At 36.3% G+C, this 23,065-nt stretch overlaps 1 pseudogene; it reads right to left on the bottom strand.

Annotated features, from left to right (window-relative positions):
- Positions 1–2,173: 2,173 nt before the first annotated feature.
- On the bottom strand, positions 2,174–9,521 carry LOC107142552 (annotated as a pseudogene).
- Positions 9,522–23,065: the final 13,544 nt, after the last annotated feature.

Genomic DNA, 23,065 nt, shown 5'->3' on the forward strand with positions numbered 1-23,065 from the left:
GTTAAAAGACAAAAAAAATGCAATACTATATATTATTATATAATATGTATTGAAAAGTTATATGACCACTAAAATTGAAAAAAATCCAAGTATAACTGATAAACCAATACAATGAATTTATAAAATATTCTCAAATAAACTAGACAAATAGAAAAGAGGTAGAAAAAGTAACAAAGCACAACACAATATGTGCCTAAGTTAATGTTTAATTAATAAATTAGTTCATGTAAAACATTAACAATAACCAATGATAAATTGGAACACTTACAACAATATACTATAATAAAAGTTATATGAATAGTTTCTTTCTCTTCTTCCCTCCTTCTCTTTTTTCTCAAAATATTTTATTAAATTATTATTATTTTGATAGGGTTAATTGAAAACAAATACTGTAATATCATGATAGTCATTCTAATAACATGAGAAACTAACATGCAGGTTGTTTATACAGTATGGATACCATGGACAAAAGGATAATTCTCACCTCAGGAGGACAGAGCAGGGTAATGAGAGATCTCCCCCTGCTGTTTAGAACAAAAAGTAATTTAAAACTCATGATATTATCTGGATTTTTCCCTTAAATGATTTCAGACTGGTTGACCACAGGTAACAAAACTCAAAAATTTAGAATGCCTCATAGAGAGAAGAACTGTACTAAGTATATATAGTGTTGCATTAAATTTGACCTAAAACTATCTCTATAATTTGAATCCCTATGTAGCAAACAACAATCTAAGTTAATACATAAACAATATGCAACCTAATTCAAGAGTATGTTCTTGTAACAAATATCGGAATAGTAGCCAATCACAGCAGCTAAGATCCAACCAACATCAAGTTGCCAATGGTCAAAATATGTCCATATAAGGAAGGCATGGGCCACTGTCAACACTACCTCCCTGCCTTCACCCCTATCACACTGTGTTCACAGTTGCTGGGTGAGCCTGCGCCTATCCTGATTCTGAGTGATGCCCCATATGTGAATTGTTCATTGCTTGAATAAGCTTCATTATATTTGTCTAAAAATTTTCTATTAACAGTAGTAATAATGTGGAGACAATACTATGGCTGCTACCAAGGTGAAAGTTGTTTCTGAGCATAAACAGCTCTCAAAAAATTCCCCCAGGTTTCCAGTCACCCTCTTGCTCCCCTATTGGTGGAAACGAATAGGAGGAAGACTCAAAGAAAAAATGTTATTTGTAGAGTTCTTGTCTCCATGTGACTAAGCAATGTATAAAGGGCAAGAAGGTTTGGGTTGTGGAACAGTAAATTAAAAATATGCACATGTGCACAAATATACAAACACACACAAATATATCTATGAACTGTGCTTTTGCTAAGTAAACCCAAAGAGATTAATTCAATGAAAAGCAAAATACCAAAATTTCTTAAAATATTGAAAAGTAGTAATATGCTAGGAATTACCTCTATTCATGAGCTAATATTTATGATCTTGAAATATAATGGCTCTCTGGTATTTTCTGTCTGTGATCTCTAATAAATATATTTCCATTTCCAGAAATACTAAAGATTAATACATGAGAATTTCCATTAGGATTCACTTTATTTTTTGAAATTGTTAAGTTTTTGCTTTTAATTCTGAGGTATAATATCAATGTTTTGCTTTTCTTGCACACTTGCAGTTTATTCTTTTATAATTTATTTCATACTTGGACTTTTAATATTTTGCTTCTCTTTCTCAGTTGTAGGTTGTTCTTTATTATTTTCTTTCATGCTTGGAGCCTGCTTTGTTTTCACAGTAGAAGTTTGAAAACTTTGCTTTTTTTTCTTAGTTGAAGTTCGAAAACTTTTTTCTTTCTTACTTGAAGTTGGAAAACTTTGCTTTTCTTTCTTAGTTGAAGTTTGAAAACTCTTCTTTCTTACTTGAAGTTGGAAAACTTTTCTTCATCAGTCAAAAATTGAACGCTTCACCTTGGTTTCATGGGTGGAATTTCAACATTTTCCTCTTGCCTGGGTAAAGTTTTAACAGTTGGCTCTTCTGCCTTCTTTCATTTATCAGATTTTTTTCTGGGTTAACAAAAAGAAAAGAAAGCAAAGGCAAAGCAAACCTGCAAGAAGAATATATAGCAGCATTAACAGGTAAGTCCACCTTGATGGTATCCTCCTTCTCTGAGGGGGTGGGCCACTGTCGACACCACCTCCCCTGCCTCCTTCAGGCAGTTGGGTGGGGCCATTCATAGTCACAATGGCAGTGATATTTATTATTACAGATCCCTCTCATATGGCAGGCATCAGGCGAACAAACATCTTCCCAAAGAGGCATAGGGACACACTTCCTGTGGAGACACATATATTCTGTGCCACACACTGTACCATCTTTCACATTACCGACATCAGTTATACTCATGCCAAGATGATAGTCTGTTCCCCAGCAGGTGACCCCATTGACTTGAGCTAAAAGCACAGTAGTGTGTTCTTCTAATAAAGGAATTTCTATCACATTCTCACACTGAACTCACCCACACAAGATATCTGAGATATCGCATGGTACATAGCTAGTGTCATCCATACCACAGTGACCAAAACGGTCACCTCTGGTGTTAATTTACTTGTAACAGATCTGATTTGCAATCTTGGCTTCTTTGCCAAAAATTTTCGTACACCACTCATCATGGCTACTGCATCTCTTTTCATAGTAGAAGCTATTGTTCAGGCAAGGGATCCTGTCTTCCACATACACATCATCTGGACACTTAGGCGAAGTGCCATCGCACCACTCTGGCAGATCACAGTCATTTTCCTGTGCTCTGCACACTGTGCCTGATGGCTTGAACTTGCAGTCTTTGCAACAAAGCCCTGAAGTACAATCAGCCCCAGGTTTCAGAGTGCAGTCTTGCAAACAACATAAATCATTTGTACATGATTTTATGGCGCCACAATCACACTGCTCCTCTCCTTCAACCACACCTTTCCCACAGCGCTTTTTTGTGAAGATGTTCTCTGGATTCGGTGTACTGTACAGACAAGTACTATTGTTAATGATGTTAAAAAATGCAGTTGCTGAACACTTCTGCAGGTTTAACTTCTGGATTCATGATGCATAATCTTTCCCCACACACACAATTGCTATCATCGTCTCACATCCACAAATTATGGCCAAGCTCATGGGCCACAGCAGATGCAAGTGGAAGTGGTTGGTCACTTAAAATACACTCTAATCCACAATTTCTATTTATGTCACATACTCCTTTATAATGTGATGTGAAAGGCTTTTCATCACAAAAATCTTGTTTTATGATAATATGTGCAGCATCATGACTCACACGAGAATTAAAAGCTGTTTGTTTTTTTTTTCCAAGTGCAAAATTCATACATCATTCTCCGTGTGGGACTTGCTGTATAGGGGTTTCTTTCATTCCAGATCTCAAGTCCAGTGAGAATCACATCAAGACCCATTATTTTATAAAAGGCATCTACTAAATCTATAGCCATAATTACTTCTAATTCCACTTTTGAAATATTTTCTCCCTGAAAAATAAATTGTTCGTGTTCTATCACAATTGCCAGTTCAAGAAACCATTGGTGGGCCCACACACCCTCAAGGGAACTATGCATCAGAGTGGCACTAACATTTTCTTGAAACTTTAATTGCCAATATATTTCTTCTTCTGTTAATCCACATCTGGGTAGAGACTGTGTCTCCTCATCGTCATTCTTATATACCAAATGTTCAAAGGTGGCAGAAAGGATTTTGGGCTTGATATCATAAGCAATGCCATTTATCTGTAGCATTCCTTGTAATCCTCCAAAACAAGTATTTTAAGGGCAACCAGGGATTCTGGGTCTCCTTCCACATAGCCATGATAGTAGCAGTAATTTTGGAAAAAAGTCTGGTCCTCAACTAGAGCACCCTGGTCAGTGTAGGTGAACAAAGTCTCTGGACACCAAAACTTTCTTGGCCTTCATGTGGACAATGTGTGTCTTGCCCCCAAAGTGCAGGCTGTAGGAGAGCTACCCTGGAGTCCTTATGTGTCTGCCAGGACCATTTACCCTCAAGGGTATCACCACTTCTGGGGTTTGTGATATTGAGAATGCCCAATCAAGAGCCAACCTGAAAGGAATAGAGGCACTAATGTGCCAGCAGTCCAGCTGCAGCAAAATAACCAGGGGGTGACGAACAACTTGTGTACATTGATACAGCAGGAGTAGGAGCCATTTATTGTAGGACAACAGAGGTATTTATACATTCCACACAGCTTATCTTAATTAGCATAAACTAGATACATCAGTCAACCAATAAGGAATCTCCACACTTAATGGCTCACTGGCGTTACTTCACAAACCACTCCCTCTGGCAAAATGACAGGCGTCATCCAGACTTGTTTACAGACTCTAACACTAATGGCCGGAATAGATGGAGAGTGTTCTTCATAGGCACCAAGACCTCACCCACAGCCATTATGAAATGAGGGTGAGAGCAAAGGAGGGGAGGGCAGGAGTCACTGCTTGTCAGTCTCCACCCTTTGAGTTGGTTGCATGTATCACTGCTATTTAATGGTCTTTCTTCTGGCAGAGTCAATCCATAAGAGTAGCAACTAAAAATAAGAACAAAAAGAAGCGTAGAGATGGGGGTTGTTGTCTGAGCAGGCCAGGGTGAAGGAGAAAGAATAGATATGGATTAAAATGGAAGAGTTTTTAGTTACAGGAAGTGCAATGAATTTGCTCTTGTGTATCTTAGGCAGAGTTAGACTCTGATGTACAAAAGAAGGGCAATTGGACACAGGGGGATGATCACTGAACCTCAGTGAAGGCCACATGGATTCATTATACATGTATGTTTGTTTATATGTGAACCTTTCCTCCATAGATTTTTAAATCAGGAGTGTGTTATTCCCTTGAAAAGGGAAGCATATTTTCTTTGGATGAGGGAATCTTGATTTACACATAATGACTTGAAAATATGTCACTCCTCCTTTATTTGTATTTCGTATGATCAATTAGTCATATTAATCAGGAGAAATATAATCTACAAAAGTGCTCACATGTTATTTTTTCTCATGGTCCTTAATATGTAAAGGATTATGTCCATGCCACAAATCAGTATTTGTCCTATCTTCATTCACAGCTTGTTAAATCACAAAGTATCTAAACATCACCTCTACTGTACAAATACTGGTATCCACTGTAAAGGACACTACAGTTCAATAAACAAAATAGTACAATAAACATACAGGAGGCATTACTTTGGGCTGATGACATTCACAGATGTTTGTATTTGATTCTGCTCTTAGCAAATAAAACATTTTTTTAAAATCTCTGCACAGATTAAATGGGAAGGAAATCAAACTCGCTGTAAAAGCCACAGTTGGAAGTGGAAGGATGCTGAAGGCAAAAGGAAGTGCCTTCAGAAACGGAAGGAGATCAATGAACCTCAAGAGGAGGCAAGAAAATGTGATGGATGTTAACAGTGTTTTTCTAGAACAAAAGGATCAACCTCCTGGCATTTTTAGGACTATAGGCCAACTAACTCCCTAAATAAACATTTTCAAATATATTTATTTCATAAATTAAATAACTACATAGATAGATATAGATATAAATACAAATATTAGCTAGCTTAGTAATAAAGTGAAAATGAGAAATCTGCTGCTAGCACAGAGTTGGTGGGCAATTCTGACTTCGTACTTTGTACTTGGATAAGCTATTAACAGAACATAGTATGCAGGCACTGGACTACCCACTGGGGAAAACATAAGTGAATGGTATAGACCTAAGTAAGTTAATGGTCTTAATCATACATTTAGGCACAGTGTTTGAGGCAAAAGTGTACCTTATGAATTTGTAAAATTGCATTTAATATTTTGCATAAAATATCTATTTGGAAAGTGGGAGTGTCCAGTCTTTATAAGATCATTGAAGTAATGAGATTATTAAAGTAATGAGATTAAGAGCTGCTAGCTTAGGAAACACTGAGTGGCACATGTCTGTGATCCCAGAAACTCAGGAGGCTGAGCCAGGAGGATTGAAAATTCAAGGCCAGCCTTGAACTTAGTGAGGCCCTAAGCAACTTAGTGAGTTCCTGTCTTAAAATAAAAAATGAAAAGGGATAGTGATGTAGCTCAGTGGTAAATTGCCCATGGGTTAAATCTCCAGTCCCCACCCCCCTACACCAAAAACAAAAAAAAAAAAAGAATTGCTAGCAGAAAAAAAATGTTCTTCAAGGACAGGAAGATCTGCTCCAAGAAATTTAAAATACGTGAATGAAATATCATACCTCAGACTATGTAACAGAAAAATGAAAGTTGCCAAATTCAGTACCTACCATCTCCTAGACCCAGGGCCCATTTCTCTTTAAGTTTTCTTTTATCTGAATTCTAAATTCTTTGACTTATTCCACTGAGAATCATTTTGATGTCACTTATGGAAACTTCATTTCATGAAATACAGCAACAACCTCTTCTCTACTCACCTTTCTTTATGAAGAGAGCCTTATCCCTACTTAATGTTACAAAAATTTTATATCATCAGTATGAAACCTACCAGAGGGGTAGCTTTCCAGTCGCAGAATTACCATGTGCCATACACACTAGATGTTGCATTGTAATTTACTTTGATCACTAAAGCTACTTCCAAACCACTAAACTAGCAGCCATCATATAACATTAAATATCTTTTTTCCTCGTTCATAAACCAATCTCCACAATACTTCTACACAAACTACAAAGAATCCGACAGCTGATATACCACTTCCCTCTCTGCTAAGAACCTTACCCATATCCTCCCCTTGTTTGGTAAGTACGTGGGCAACCCACACACCACCCACTATGTGGTTCCTTTTACCTTTACAGTAATCTCCCACCACATTTTGCCATCAGCCTATGATGAGATGCATCAGTACCCTTGAGCATTCCTAAGCTTACATATTAAAAATTTAACAACTTTTATTCCTAATGAAAACGTACTCATTAAATTTATGGAAGACTCATCTTTTCTATCCACATTTTACCCCTGCTCAAGTTTCCATCATTGTAACCGTCATCCCTATACCCTTGCTCTAGACTGCATCAGTTCAACCACATTTGGCCAAAGTCCTCAACCCAATCTAGATTAATGTTTTTGCCTGATTTTGCCCCTCCTACAACATGCTAGGGACACAACTGGAAAAAATAGACCACAGTCTACCTAGGGGAATGTTTAAAAGGTGAAAACTTAAAAATTTAGGATGAGATACCCACATACTTCAGTCTCAAGGATGAAATGATAAAGATATGTTTGTAATAATCTGAGTTTTACTTATTGTCCACACTGTTTTGTTTTGTTTTTTACTTTCTGCTTTTAAAAATTTCTTCACCAATACCTAGGAGCCTAAACAAAAGTGAACATTGTCTTTGTTTTTATAAGTTGTTATTACTATAGAATTTTAATGCTAGCTTGAGTTGGCAAGCCAAGAGTTCTTCATTTAATGCATGGTTAATTAAAAATCAGATATTTTAATTAGTCTTTGCTTTGTGTTTGCATATATGTGGCAAGGGACTCATTTCATCATCATTAAAGCCACAGAATGCCTGGGTAGCTTGGGTAAAATAATCAAGTAACATAAAGGAAGGTTTACTGCACAAAGTTCCAAACCTCTACAAAATAAATAAAGCACAATCCCCAGAAGGAATCCCTGGGTAACAACACCTCTAGCTTGTGAATAAAATTCTAATGTTCTAATTTGCTCTACAGTTTTCTCTTGCTCATATATTTGGGAATTATGAAGGAGAGATACTTTTTGTTGTGATGAAAAAGACTTCTCTATTAATGATACCACACGGCTGAAAATGAACTTAGGTAATGTACATATAACAGAAGCAAGTAAGAAGGAGTCAGCCAACTTGTAAACTATTTGAGCCAGAACGTCTTTGCACTCATAACATTATTTTATACTTTGGACGCAGAGATCACTCCTCTTGAAAGAATAAAACATTTTCAATAATTTTGTGTAAGAGTACATGAAGAGTTCAGAGACTTCAAAGTAAATGGCCATGCATCATCTTTGATAAATGTTGTTTTCTTTTTTCCATTGCTTTATCCCATCCATTAAACTCTGTACCCTAATTATAACATCCCTTCTTGCTCTAATTTTCAGCCTAATTCCAAGTTTTTTTTTTAAAACTGTGGGTAACAACATAAAAATATGGAGATTTAGAGGTACTGTATTATCAAAGGAATATAATAAAATACTATAAAGGACAGAGATCTTCCTAAAGGTCTGAATATTTGAAAAGAATCACAGGGGTTGTATGTGTGTGTGTGTGTGTGTGTGTGTGTGTGTGTGTGTACACATGTGCATGCATGTGTGCATGGGTATGTGTGTTACTTCATGCATAAATACTGGTACCTATCTCCTGATGAGTTGTTGGATCCTATGATCTTATTATTGTTACAACTTTCCTCATGAATCATTTGTAATACCTGTCTTATGGACAAATATTTTTATTTGAGACCTTACATGACAAGGAGAAATAAAAATTCCTTCTTTCCAATGTTTCACATTTAATTTCTAGAATTTGGCTACCTAAAAACAAGTGTCTCAGTTCTGCATAACACTTCCAAGGGCTACATTTCTTTCCCACTCTTATTCCATAATCTCTGCCAAGATTTTTGATATGAATGAATCTGATTTCCTTACCCCATTCAATATGCACCAGCAATTCATCCAATTAATAAATTTGATTTTTCTTATCCTAATTAATATTGTCCTTCCATATAATATAGTCATTGTATTTCTGTACTTTTGCTCATACTTTAACCATGGCCCAAGGTTATGTCCTCCACATTGAAACATATTATGGAACATTTGAAATATATCAGATTCCATAAATTTTCAAAGTCATTTACAACATTTTCCATGGAAAACAAACATCTATAGCTTCATTTTTAAAGTCACTGAATAACTTGGGAACATTTCATATCTGTGCATAAATATGCATAATAAGAAAAGGCAAAAATCAGAAGTTACAAGAAGAGGAAGATGAATAAAGTAATAGTGTATAAAAGAATTTCATAGGTCAATTGGTGAGCTAGCAGCCTAAAAGTGCTGATATAGAATGACAGCATTAAATAAGTTGGTTAAGCAAATGATGCTAAAATAAAAGAAAACGGTTCTGTTCAGGTGCAGAATAGATTTTCAAACTGAAATACAGAAGTTAATTTTAGAAACTGAAGGAACATTCCAACTAGGTGAGTCAGGATTGAGGTTTTTATATCAAAGAGGGAAATAAAGAATGTATAACTCACATTCTTGGAAAATGAGCAAGGATTGAGGAAGTCTGATGATAAGAAAGGGAATCCAGTGATGGTGGACACTATTCCAAAGGATTGTCCACATTCTGCCAGCCTGGCCAGCCTAGAATATTTCCAGACCAACAGGATTTTGAAAAGTACAAAACCCATCTCATACAAAGAATCTAATTAAAACATTTTAGGTTCTATTTTTACTAAACACTTTTAAATCACTCTGGGAAGACATTGAGCTTGTTGAACTTACTCTCAGGTGCTGTAGAATCAGAATACATGATACTCTTGAAGATTTTAGCAGGGACTTTCCCTGCTAAAGTGTTTTTTGTGTATTTCAAGCTGCTCCCTGTTATGTATGCTAAAGCTCAGTCAAGAGGTACATCATGGTTAGATGTTCATTATTTGAGCATCTAGTGAGTATCCACATGGCTGACTGGAAGCAAGTTCAGATCACAAAGGTCCATAACTCAAGGAGCAATACCTTTGCGGTACTCTTGACTCTCACTCTTGAAATTTCAGTCTTTGAATAGTCTTTAATGAGTGGTCCTTCTGTTATCACAAAGACTATCCTGGTGCACAGAGATCCATAATTATAACATATTTTTGGAATACCAGGTTCATCAATGCCACAACAGGGTCCTTGATGTGACTATTAGTTTTCCCGGACTTTAACATTCCCTGTATAGACCTCTCAGGAGCCAGCTATCTTTGATTCAGGGTTTTGTTTTTTTTTAAAAAAACCTATGTCTCTTCTGTTCTATTGTTGAGCTAATAACTGAAGGAATTGTTTAGTTTTCTTTCAGTGGTATATTTTTCAACTCTCAAAATTTCATCTTGTTCCTTTTTGATTCTTTTATTTTTTCTGAATCTGTTTCTTTGCTTGACTCTTTATTTCTTAATGTGTTTCAAGTATAATGGCAATTGCTTGTTTAATCATTTTAATAGAGCCGTTTTAAATTTTTTGTAGCATATTTTTAATATTCTGATATCTTAGGGTTGACATCTATTCAGCATCTTTTTTTATCCAGTTTTAGTTACTCCTGATTCTTGGTATAACTTATGATTTTTGTTTTCATTGTGGACCTTCTGTGGATTCTGTGTTGTCAACTCAGCCTTATTTGAATCTTATTTTTCTCTTTGATGGTACTCTGGTGGGGCAAGGATGGGTGCTACCTCTTCACAGCAGATGTGGGTAGCAGTACTGGTTTCCCATGTGGCCACAAGGAGCCAGGGAAGCGGGTCCTCATTCTATATGGGAGAGGAGTTCTGGCTTCCTTCTGGGCCTCCACAGACGCCTCCCTCACTGGGAGAGGTACAAGTGCCCCCTTCCTACACCTCCCATGGTCACCATGGACTTGGAATGTCCTGACTGCTGGGAAGTAGTAAAAGTCCTGACCCTCCACTGGGCCTGCTTCAGCATCACCAGGGATACAAAAGGTGGAGCATTTGCTTACTGCTGGGTGAAGTAGAAATTCAGGCTCTTCATATGGTCTCCACTTACACTCAGGTGGGTCTTATTATCCTCCCAGCAGGCCTGCAGTTTTTCAGGTGGAGTACAACAATTATGATTTAAAATTTTCCATCTTCATGGGCTGCTCCTCCTTAGCTGGTCTATTTTTCTTTCCACTTTTCTATAGTTGGGCTATACACAATGCTCAGGGTTTGGGGGTTTACTTAGCAAGATTAATTGGGAGAAATATAGTGACTCCCTTTTCTTAGAAGCAGAAAATCGAGTAGCTTTTAAATAGGTGGACTTGATCGGCTTAATGTGTCTAATCTTTGTGATTAAGATCTTACAGTGTGACCAAGGTTACAGGTTGAAATCAAGAAACAAGCTTTGGAATTTAACATTATTAACAGTACATTATTTGGTGGTAGAACTCTTTCAGACAGCTTAATTCAAGCTGAACTCCAGAATCAAGGCCACCAAACTCTATTTTGAAATATAAATCATAATGAAATATTTTTATAGAGTTCAGCTGTCAAGCAAGGGGCCAATCAACCCCAGATCCCACCCAGGAGAGAAGGAGAAAACTAGCACAGCCCAAAGGAAGTGAGCTCCACCATGTAGATGGGACCTTGAGCTACTTTGCAGCTCTGCCCACTCTGTTGTCCCAGAAGGTTACTTTTGCTTTTAACAAACCTCTGCCTTGACTGCCAGTCTCTTCTGTCTTGCTCAATTCTTTGAGCCAAGAATTTGGACCTGGGACCCCTTGGAGATCCCTACCCTCCTGTTGGTAACATCACTCCATATGATACAGAGGGCACTGGGATTAGATTATACTTTCCAGCCCAGTAATCCTTTGAACTACCAAGGGTCACTTTAACATGAAGACTGATCAGGCTAACACTGGTAACCAGGGCAACTCTGTCACTAATTCATGCACAGAACTGAACGCTAGCAACTTAGACCAACCAACTAACCCAGTCTCTCAGAGATTGCTTAATGACCTTCCACAACTGTACCCCTACCCCATTTTCCTGAACAAGTCTCCACAGATCATAAAAATCAGTATAAGAACCCTCATCTGTTAAAAAAAAATGAAGGAAAGTATGGCTTATATTCTGCATGAACTATTCTGGCTACTGAGCCTCAGAGCAGTGCATTTTGGCACCCCACATAGATGACTCTGTGGAAAACAGTCATGTGCCACTGCTTGACAGTCACTGTGACGGGTATCAACCTGTTACAATTTCCCTAGTACAAAATGTGTCAAGATAAAATGTAAACAAAAGATTAAAATCTGATCTGATCAATTCCTTTTATTGTATTTAAATAATCTTTCCTTTACTCTAGTTTCAGTGAATGCCATTTCTTTTCATGACCAAATGTATCCAAATACTTTTATTTTTATGCAGTTCATAAGGTTAAGAAAGCAGAAGAAAAAAGTGTGAATTTTTTCTATTTTTGAGGTATCCTCTCATTTTCTTGCACTGAGCTTAATTTGTACTTATTCATTTTTACACCACTAGTCTTAGAATGCCTCTCTTCTGCTTGAAAAAAGAAAGACTCTAGCAATTGTCTAAATTTTTCTTCTCCTGTGGGAGATTTAATTGAAAATACTCTTGACTACAATTTTGAAAATATTAAAACAAGTAGAAGGAATGTGTACGTGAAAGGGAAGTCAGGAAAGGTCAAAAACCCTCCCCTCTCATGAAATGGAAAAAACCCAAACAAATAAATACAATGCAGAAAGCAAATTCAATGTGAGAAGAAAGTTTAGACTCCTATCCTGCTCAGGTTATCCCACAAGGTTGATTGTTTTCTGTGTATGGCTGAATTCCAGTCTGTCCTTAAACTGCTTGGAGTTTCCCTCCAGTGTCCACGTGTGGTTAGCCTAAGGTGACACTTGCCAGGCAAAGATCTGTAGGACAAAGCTTGGCACTCCTACCCACAGCCATTTTTGTGGTCCTTATGGACCACAGACAATTTTGGTCCTTATAGACCAAGCTAAACCAGAATATCCTGTGTGTGTGTATGTGTGTGTGTGTGTGTGTGTGTGTGTGTGTGTGAAAAAACATTTTTATCATGACTGTGAGCTTCTCGAGGTCTGAGAGAACATGTAGTCAGTATGGTACAAACAGTGCTGTTAGAGAAAGCAAAAGGAGGCAGGGAATGTAATCTGTGAGGAAAAAAATCTTCCCTTTAATAATAAAAATTTAATGTTGGAGGTTCAAAAAAAAAAAAAAAAGGCCTCCAGCAGCTGGTGTTCCCCTTAACAAGACCTGACACTTCCTTCAGTCAAGTCCCAGGACACTCAGTTTTTTAAATTTGTTCTTTGTAGTTATCCATGATAGTAGAAAGTATTGTGGCATAAATACATACATAGAGTATAACTTATTCTATTTAGGATCCCACTCTTATGGTTATATATGATGTGGAGTTACCCTGGTCTTTATACAAATACAAGACGAGGAACGTTATGACTGATTGATTCTATTGTCTTTCCTATTCCTCTCCCTGCTTCATTCCCTTTGTCTATTCCAATGGATTTCTACTATTCCCCTCCCCAACCTCCCTTATTTGGGGTTAGCATCCACAAATCAGAGTGTACATTTGGCCTTTGTTTTCTTGGGATTGTCTTATCAGAATATCCTTTTAAAATTCTGGTTTATTTGTCCTCAATACATGTGAGTATCTCCTAGAGCCTGTTCCAGGCCCAGTTAGGCCTAAGATGTCCTTCACACAGGAATTCATGGGGAATGGTTTAACTGACTTGATTACAAGTAATTAAAAAAATGGTCCTAGATGGTACCATAAGACGGAATCCCAAGAATTTGTGTGTTAATGTCTTTTTTTTTTTTTTTTGGTATTGGGTATTGAACCCTGGGGAGGGGACTTTACCATTGAGCTTCTTATTTTTTTTTTAATTTTGAGACAGAGTCTCACTAAATTGCTGAGGCTGACCTCAAACTTGTGATTCTTCCACTCCCACCTTCTCCAGAATCTCTTTGAATATAGGCACCCACCACTCTCTGGGCCCCTATGTGTTAATGTCTTTTCAGAGAAAGTGGGAACAACCCCTGAAGTAATAAACTTCAATGATCAATGTAGCTAGAATGAACTGCAGTTCCAAATCAATCAAACAGGAATCTAGGTGCTGCTGCAAATGGATTTTGCAGATTTGGTTAAAGTCCTTAATCAGTTGACTTTAAATAAATCAAAAGTGTGATTATCTCGGGTGGACCTGCTCCACTCAGATGAGACTTTACAAGTGGACTAGGCTACACCCAGTCAGCCCACTGAGTTTCAGCCTGTTGTGTTCTTGACCTTCTGGCTGCCCTTCTATTTGAGACCTCAGCTGCTCCTGACTTCTTTCTGAGTACCTACCTTAGTGATTTTGAACACAATCATGTAAGTTAATTATTTGTAACAAATCCATTAACATATACTTATCTCCTGGATCTGCTTCTCTTGTTGAATTCTTACTAAATTATAGAAGTCTTTATCTTTTATACATTGTGAGTAAATTGAAATAGTACATCTAAACACTGTGCTATAACTACTTTATTTTTTGACTTTGGAGGACTTGTGAAGGACTAAATACTATTTATTTTAATTTTAGTTATTCCATAATATAAAAATGAGGGCGATCTCACTGATTTATAAAACATATTTTTTCCTATACAAAATGTGAGAACTGATGGACACGTTAGGCAACACACACAGTGGTTTACTGGGAAGGCACATAAGCACAATTATGTAAAGAAACTTCATCTCCCTTAGTTCTAGGAGAAGCAGGTTTCTGGAGATTCCTATAAGCTCAGGGATAGCAAGAGTAATGAGTTAACTTTTGTAAACCCATCTCTTCATTGGCAGAAAGTTAATAATTGACTTTATGTCACTGCCTCCAATTTGCAGTAAAATGACATTTTGTCAAAGGAGTTTACAGCATGGTTCTCATACTATAAACCAAATGCCATTTGTTCAAGTGGTTTGTTGAAATTGTCTCATTGCTTCAAATTTATCCCAGCAATAGCCTCTGCCTGCCTGTCACCAGCTCACTACTCTAAGTATCAATGACAGTGAGGACACTGTCTTGTAGCAGCTAATGAGGGGACTACCATAGCTTCTGGCATTGAGACCCTGTGGGTGGCCTTTGCTGGCCAGAGGCCTGAGACAGTCAGGTGGTGGCTGGTCCCTACATTAAGCTAGGGCTGTCTTTCTTCTTACCACCAACCAGAACCCCAGCAACTCATATATTGTCATCACACAGCTTCAGAGGAAGCTTTGAGTGAGCTGGGAGTCGTCCTTGCAGAATCTAAGCCAGTACGCTGTGTGCCTCTGAAGATGGGGAGAGAGCTTGAGTAGCCAGTGTTGTTCTGTTCTGACACTCCTTGCAATGTCTGTGGGCTTGAAGGGTGCTGTGTCCCCTCCCTCCTCCAAGCTCTCCTTCCCCATCATGGAAGAATAGGCATTTTGAGATGCTGCATTTCTCCAGTTTCCTTAATGTAAAAAAAAAAAAAAAAGATGCATATAAAGGAAAGCAACTCAAATTACTTTGCTATTAGGAAACTTGGAATTCTGACTTCCAGAAATCTTACAAAAGAAATGATAAAAACAAATGTTGGGATAAATTTTGACAATCTACTTTTCACTTCCTCAGCTACTAGAGCACATAACTGCTTTCCATGCTTTCCATTTTAAATGTAAGGTGTATGCCTTGAAGGACTATAATATTTCAATTTACCCAACCAGGAGCTGGAGGAGGTAATTAGGTTCAAAACTCTTTGGATTTGTGAAACTTCAAATCATTCATATAAATTGAGGCTTTGAGACATAAAACAAGTGACTGGGTGATGAATGAACTGACGAACAAAGCAGCAAACCAAAAATGAGTGTAGAAAACAAATGAACGAGTCTAGGGCCAAGGCACTGAAATGACTTTGTTGTTTGTGGAGAAAGCTGAAGTGTGGTCCCATGTGACAGGGTTTTATTCTGAACAGCCTCCCTCCTCCCCATTCCTCTACCACTGAGTGTGGATCATCCAGGTAGATTAAAGAGAACTTGACAATGTAATTCAGAGACTAACACACAACAAGAGCTGACACTTTTCCTGAATGAACCCTGTGTGTGTCTAGAGTTTTCAAAGAGGAAAAAAAATATCTTTGGATGAAATAGAGGTAGAGAGTAAGAAAAATACTTTCTATAAAAATTTAGAAATACTGTTTCATCATGAAGCAAAAATTGTGACTGTTTACTTATGGAAGTGCATAGTTATTTAAAATCACAATGATTGAAGTACATAATTTCTTTTTAAAGTTTGCATGCTTTTAATATCTGTGTGGCTGAGTTTCCTAGAGATAAATCCCTAGTATTTATTTTCTTTGGGGTTTTTCTTGGCCCTACCTTACTCTATTTTATTCTTTAGCATTTGGTGACCCCTGGATTGTTATATTCCATTTAAAATATCCATAGTGTATTATGTTAGTATTGGTTGACATAGAATAAATGAGGAGGACAAAGGACATAAGGGCACTCCCATCATACTATAGTGACAGAGCCACATCAATGTTCATAGCAGCTCAATTCATAATAGCTAAACTGTGGAAGCAACCTAGATGCCCTTAAATAGATGAATGGATAAAGAAACTGTGGTATATATACACACAATGGAATATTACTCAGCATTAAAAGAGAATAAAAGTATGGCATTTGCAGCTAAATGGATGGAGTTGAAGAATATCATGCTAAGCCGAGTAAGCCAATCCCCCCAAACCAAAAACCAAATGTTCTTTCTGATAATTGGATGCTGATACATAATGGGTAGTGTGAAGGTATGGGGAAAATGGAAGAACCTTTATTGGGCAAAGAGTAGGGAAGGTAGGGAGGGAGCACGGGGGCAGAAAAGATGGTGGAATGAGATGGGCATCATTACCCTAGGTACATGTATGACTGCGCACATGGTGAGATGCTACATTGTGTACAACCAGAGAAATTCAAAGTTGTCCTGCAATTGTATACAATGAATCAAAATGCATTCTTTTGTCACATATGCCTAATTAAAATAAATTAATTAATAAAAAAGTAAATAAAATCAAAATTTAAAAACAAATCAGTGATTGTAACCAACAGCAGCACTGTTATTGTTGAGTGTGAAATTCACTGGAAAGCCTCAAAAGGTGTGGATGTGGTTAAGAATTTGTATTTATATTCTTAGTTTAAAACAAATAATGATCACTAAAGATACTGTCTTCCCTACAGCCTAAGTAAGGAAATGTCTAAAGGGAGTCACATATGTCACAGTTCCAAAACACCTTAGTACTAAATACAACTTCTGCTTTGAAAAAGTAACAAATGATGCTAATTCTAAAAGGTTATTAGTCTTCAAAAACCTAAGGAATGTTAAATTCATCATTCTGTAGAGAAGTTGCTAGGAAATGAAAAGTAAAAGCATATTTGCTATCAATATACCTTCATAATTTGGAAGTTGGAGAAAAATATTAATGTACTCAACATGGGCTATTATTAAAGTTCATGGATGTTTCATGAATGTTAATTTGAAGGATACATTGTCTAAGTTTTGGTATAATCAGTTTTTTGTTAATAAAATCTGGTATCTTTATTCCATTAAAATGTTGCATATACTGCATCCCCCTCCTCCCGTGTGTGTGTGTGTGTGTGTGTGTGTAACCCACAAATATCTTTTTCCTGCTGACAAAATAAGGAATGAAGCATACTGTACTCTTGTAAATTCAAAGGAGATACAGATAATAATCATATTTACAATCACGTAGTAGCAAGGCTAAAATTATCCATGTTCCTATTAGGTTAAAACATAATGAGGAGTGGAAGCTAAATCCATGGTTATGCTCCCACAGTCACCATCCAGAAAATGGTATCTATTGCCAAAATAATGAGAAGAAGAGAACAGACTCTTCTCCTTGAGATATCTTTTTGTAATATTCATTTCTTTCATGTTCACATAAGAGACAGAGAATGACTTATTTTGCTTTGATTTTCTACTTCCAAGCCATGCAAATACAAATACAATTTCCCTTTCCTATACTCCAGTCTTTTAGAGTGTCTGGAAAGAGTCCAGCATGCGTAAATGTTTTTTTTTTTTTTTTCCTTTCCTTTTCAATTTTTTTTCTGTCTTTCATGTCTGTATATGCATAGTGGCTGACCACACAAGCAAGCACATTGAATTACAAAATGAAGAAAACAGAACTAGTGGAATTTAGATAAATGCCTCATTATTTTGAAAGCAAGTAAGTTCAAGGATAAAAAAAAAAGTACATATTGATCCTTTAAATTTAATCTTTGGGCAAATTTTTAGGCTCATTCCTTTGAATGAAAAATGATTTTGTTCATTAGATCACCATTTAAGCATTAAAAAGATTCCAGATCACTCTAAAATTATCCAAAATCAATGATTTTTGGATCCAACAATTTAAATTTACTTAAAATATTTCAGAAAGAAGAAAAACAAAGGAATTCCACTGTCTCTAAAATAAATGAAACTTTTTAGTATATCTTGAAGTATTTTTAATCTTTATCCTATTTTTAATTGGAGTATGTGTTAGCCTTTCATCACTGACAAAATGCCTGAGAAAAATACCACAAAGGAGGAATGATTTATTCTGGATAACAGTTTCAAATATTTCCCTGTCTTGCTGGTTCCATTGCTTTTAGGCTTGTAACAAGCTAGAAACATCAGGGTGGAAGGGTGTGGTGAAGGAAGACTGTTCATCTCATGGCTTTCAAGAAATAGAAGAGCCGGGTCATCTTTCCTAGGCATATTCCCAGGGACCTACTTCTTCTGACTAGGTCCCACAAGGAAGAGTCAAATGTGAAGCAGAGCCATGGTAAAGATATTGACCTTTATGGTTATGCTTCTTCAAACTCTCTTCTTCTAAACCTAGGTTAGAGCTTAGACACTATGACTCTATCATTGAGATATTCTGATTGTATCTTCTAATTTGTATAGAGCCTATGTTGCAGGATAAGTGCTTATGTCCCTCAAATTTTGTATGTTGAATTCCTAACCCCAAATGTGTTTGTATTTGAAGATAAGGTTTGTAAGGATTTAATAAGATTACATGCAATCATCAGGTGGAGCCTTAATCCCATAGGGCTGGTGTCCTTTCAAGAAGAGGAAGAGACAGTTAAGAACTCTCTTTTTATATGCACAGAGTAAAGGATGTGTGAGACTCCAATACAAAGTCAGCTCTTTGCAAGGTTGGAAGAGGAATCTCAGGAGAAACCACTCTCCTGACACCTTGATCTCAGACTTACAGCCTCCATAACTATGAGAAAATAAATCTCTGCTGGTCAAACCACCCAGTTTGTGGCATTTTGTTATGGCAGCCAGAGCAGACTAATTCAATACTCTGTGCTGAAACACTAATGAAAATTTTGGTATAGGTTGCACATTCTTGCACATGGCAGAGCTTATTTTATTACAGCTAGATCAAGTATTAGCCATATTTCAAATTTGTAATCTCATCTAAACAGTGTAATGTTAAGATATTTTAGTTGATCAGCAAAATGAATGGCTATAAAGTACTAGTTATTATGGCCTAGGTAAACTGCTATTGAAATCACTCATAATATTTTACCTCTAAAGCAAACAGAAAATAATAGGTTATCCAAGAAGTGATTATATCACCATGACCAAATTTTAGACTATTTTACATGATTATGGAAATTCCAGAGAATATTGTCACACATACAAATAATAAAATATGATCTTACTACATATAACAACATACTTTTACAGGTCATATTATAATATGCATATATTTTCAGGTCAATAATTAGATATGGGCCTCAAAGTTCTAAAGACTATATATAATTCCACTACATATATTGACCAATAATTTATTTAATTTTTCCTTTTTTGATGCACAATTATTTGTATCAAATTATTGACAATATCAACTAAAAATCTTTAATAAAATTATAATCCCACCAGCCAACATTAATATTATCATTTAACTATTACAAATCATTTCATAATAATATTATTGTTCAATTAGGACATTTAAATCTAGACCTTAGTCGTTAAAATAAGTATGTTGGAAGTAAGCTAACTCTTGGTTCTGTCTAAGGTTCTTTCACTAATTTGCTGTAAGAAGTTAGTTAGTTCTGGTACTATAATTTTTAAAATCTCATTTATTTTATCTGCAAAAAGGGCATAATAATTCCTAGGATGTAATGATAATCAAATGAATTCATGCTAGAACATGCTTAATATTTTATGAGGCACAATGATATGTCAATCTAAAATAATATTAGTAGTAATAGTTTTATATCACTATTTCACTGTTGGACTAAGCTTTATTTATTCTTATAGACTACTTTTTTTGTTAAAGCTCTTCTTTATATCCTTCACCCCTCTGCTATAATTGAGCATAAGTTGTTTTTTGATTGATTGAGAGTTGCCTTGGAGAAGAGCAAGCCTTTGCTTTGGGCTGCATATAACTTTGCATTGTTTATTGTCTTCATAGGTTTTTTGATCTTTTGAATCATTTCTCTCCACCAAGTCTGGCTCAGACATTTCTTACTGCTGGAACCCCATTTAAGATGAGTCTCCTGATTCTTATCTTAAAGAGGAATCCAGTCATCTGCTGGGAGTGCAGCATCAGGCAAGCAGAGTATAGCTATTTACAATCTTCTCTATCAGACAGTTGGCGACCCTTGACTCACTGCCTTCTCAGCTTCCATTGCTTCTAATCTCTAGGAATTATTATAACTGCGTTGTTATTTTCCAGATCTTCCAGGTGTGCATCAGATTTAATTTTATTTTAATAAATAGCCTTATAATCAAAAGAACTTTTAAAGGAGGGTCTGTGGAAAGCAGAATCTGCAATATTTAATTGAAAATAATTTTAAATTAAAACATAATAGTAATAAAAACAAAATAAAATAAAACCCTCATAAAAATTCTTAATCACTTTATGTTTAGGGCCTAAGATGTTGGTAAATACATTGATAAATGCTCAAGGAGTAGGAAAAATGATTCAAATAAGGTTGTAGCATATTTAGAAGGAATTGTGACTCACTCTTCATAGTCAGACTCAATCATTTTATGAGCTTGAGGTGATGATTTTGAGGTTAATATCAGATAATGGTCTATGGGTTGGATATTTTGAAATGCCTGGAAAAATAAACCAGGTGTAGGAAACTGGAAAAGCAGCAGCTCTGTCATTTACTAGTCCACCTCTGCCTTCCCCACTTCACCCACTCTGGACTGATCCTGAACCCTTGAGGAATAAGGAACAGTATATGATCAGCTCACTGAGGAGTAGAGATGCAGAGGACAGCGAGAACCAAGAGAAGAGGGTAAGTTCCTGTGGCCACCTGCTTAGGTCAGTCAGTTCCTGGTAAATCTGAAGATACTAAAGTAAAAATGAAAGCTAGTATTTAACACATAAATAATTATTGCTAGTGTACATTCCTCCACTTTGATAGAGATATTGATTGTCAAATGAATAAGATACTCTCATAGAACTATAATGATTCTGATCACAATTTCAGTCATTTGAACAACTCATGTGGATTTCTATTTTCATAAATCATTTAGGTAGATGTGTGTCCAGAACATAATCCAGATGACCTTCAGTGTCTTCTAAGTTGACAAATTCCTGCCCTTTAATGGTATATCTTATAAACAAATACCGAGTGAAGTTAGGGGAAAAGGTTTGGATAAAACTCAGGTTATTAGTCTCATTTCCTTCTGAGGCTCATAGCTGCCCATGAAAAACAGTGCAGAAGAAGCCTTCAGCAGCAGAAAATGTGCATAAGGCAAGGTGCACAGACTTCTTTACTGCAATATGCCTGAAGGTTAATGGATATTCTATAATTATTGAATGAGCAAGAAAAGTGAAAGACGTAGAACAAAAAAGGGGAAAAGCAATATAAGGGGTATGAAGAAGAGAAAGAAGTGTTCAGAAATGCCTTTTGCACTCTCCTGTTATTTTGTTAAACTTTTTGCCTAGATAAGAACTATGACATTAAAGGAGTTGTGCTTATGTGCTGTCATTTTGCATTCGTGAACAGAACCACCTGTTAGTATTTTAAAGGCTTAATAAAGTGCCTGTACTACTCCTTCATCGTAAAGCCATCTTTATCTAAATGTCATTGCTAATCCAGACTTCAGAGACATCATAAGGGGTGCATGAAGTCTTTTGAGAGAATTTCAACCAAATGAGTTTAGTCCTGTCTGAATTTCAGTGGCAGAAATTACAGAAAATAGTTGCTTAGGATGTCCCTCAATTTCCTTGACTTTTTGTAAACCCTCTCACTGTCAAGTTCTCCTCTCCTAAAGGTAGAAACTGCTATTTAATACTTTTAAGTGTTCTTCCCATTCATCCTACCTCTAAAATCCTGACCAGCACCTGTCAACAATTAGGAAATTTACGAATATTTTCTTTAATACTTTTCTCAATTCTTAACACACCAATAATGAATAAATGAATAAATTATAGTAGTGTGTTCTGAAATGCTTTCATTAATGATGATGCATTGAAAAGATCATTAGGTTTGGAATGGTGATACAGTAAAAAAAAAAAAAAAAGTGTTAACTTGAGAATCCTAAGAGGCTCTCTAATTGGATTAGTCTCAACTTGTAATCAACTTGGTTTGTGTCTTTGGGCTTTTCATTTAATCTCATTAGAACTTTCAATTTTAAAACAGAATGTGGAGACAGATATCCTTAGATTCTTTTCTGGCTCTCTCTGTGAATTTGGTCATTGTCAATTTTCAGTCAACATAATTGCTCTTTTGACACATTATAGACTTTGCCACAGGTACAAACAGGCTCCGACTATAAACTTCTGGCTGTTATTCATGAGGGAAATTAATTCTAAAGCCAGTTTTATCTTCAGGAATCTTAGAAGACTGTTAAGGAGCAGTTGGTGTCCACAGCCCTTTTCAACTAACCTAAGTCATCGGATACTACTGTAAAGCTCCAGAAGATAATAAATGTAGAAGAAACATAAAAAGGGACATTTCATGTACATCATTGGGCTGGATTTTCCTACCCAGTTTTTCTTCACATAAGTTAGCTCTCCAATGGTTACCATGTTCTGGCTCCTTTACCAGCCATAAGGGACTTGGATATTACAATAGTTTTCTTTATAGTCTATGTTCCTTATCTCTCATGAACATCCCCATTTCACTCTTGAACACTGAAATGGGAGAAAGAAGTTTGAGATAAGAAATCATAAAGAAGAAGCCAGCCAAAGAAAAATTAGAAGGTTTCATCTTTAGCTGGAGCTTATGGGGCCCTAGCATACACAATAGGTGCAAACTTCACTATAGAGGATGAGACACTGTGGGAACAATAGAGGTAGTGGAGTGGCACAATTACAATTC

Source organism: Marmota marmota, unplaced genomic scaffold (genome assembly GCF_001458135.2).
Source record: "Marmota marmota marmota unplaced genomic scaffold, marMar, whole genome shotgun sequence".
In the NCBI taxonomy this organism is placed as follows: Eukaryota; Metazoa; Chordata; class Mammalia; order Rodentia; family Sciuridae; genus Marmota; species Marmota marmota.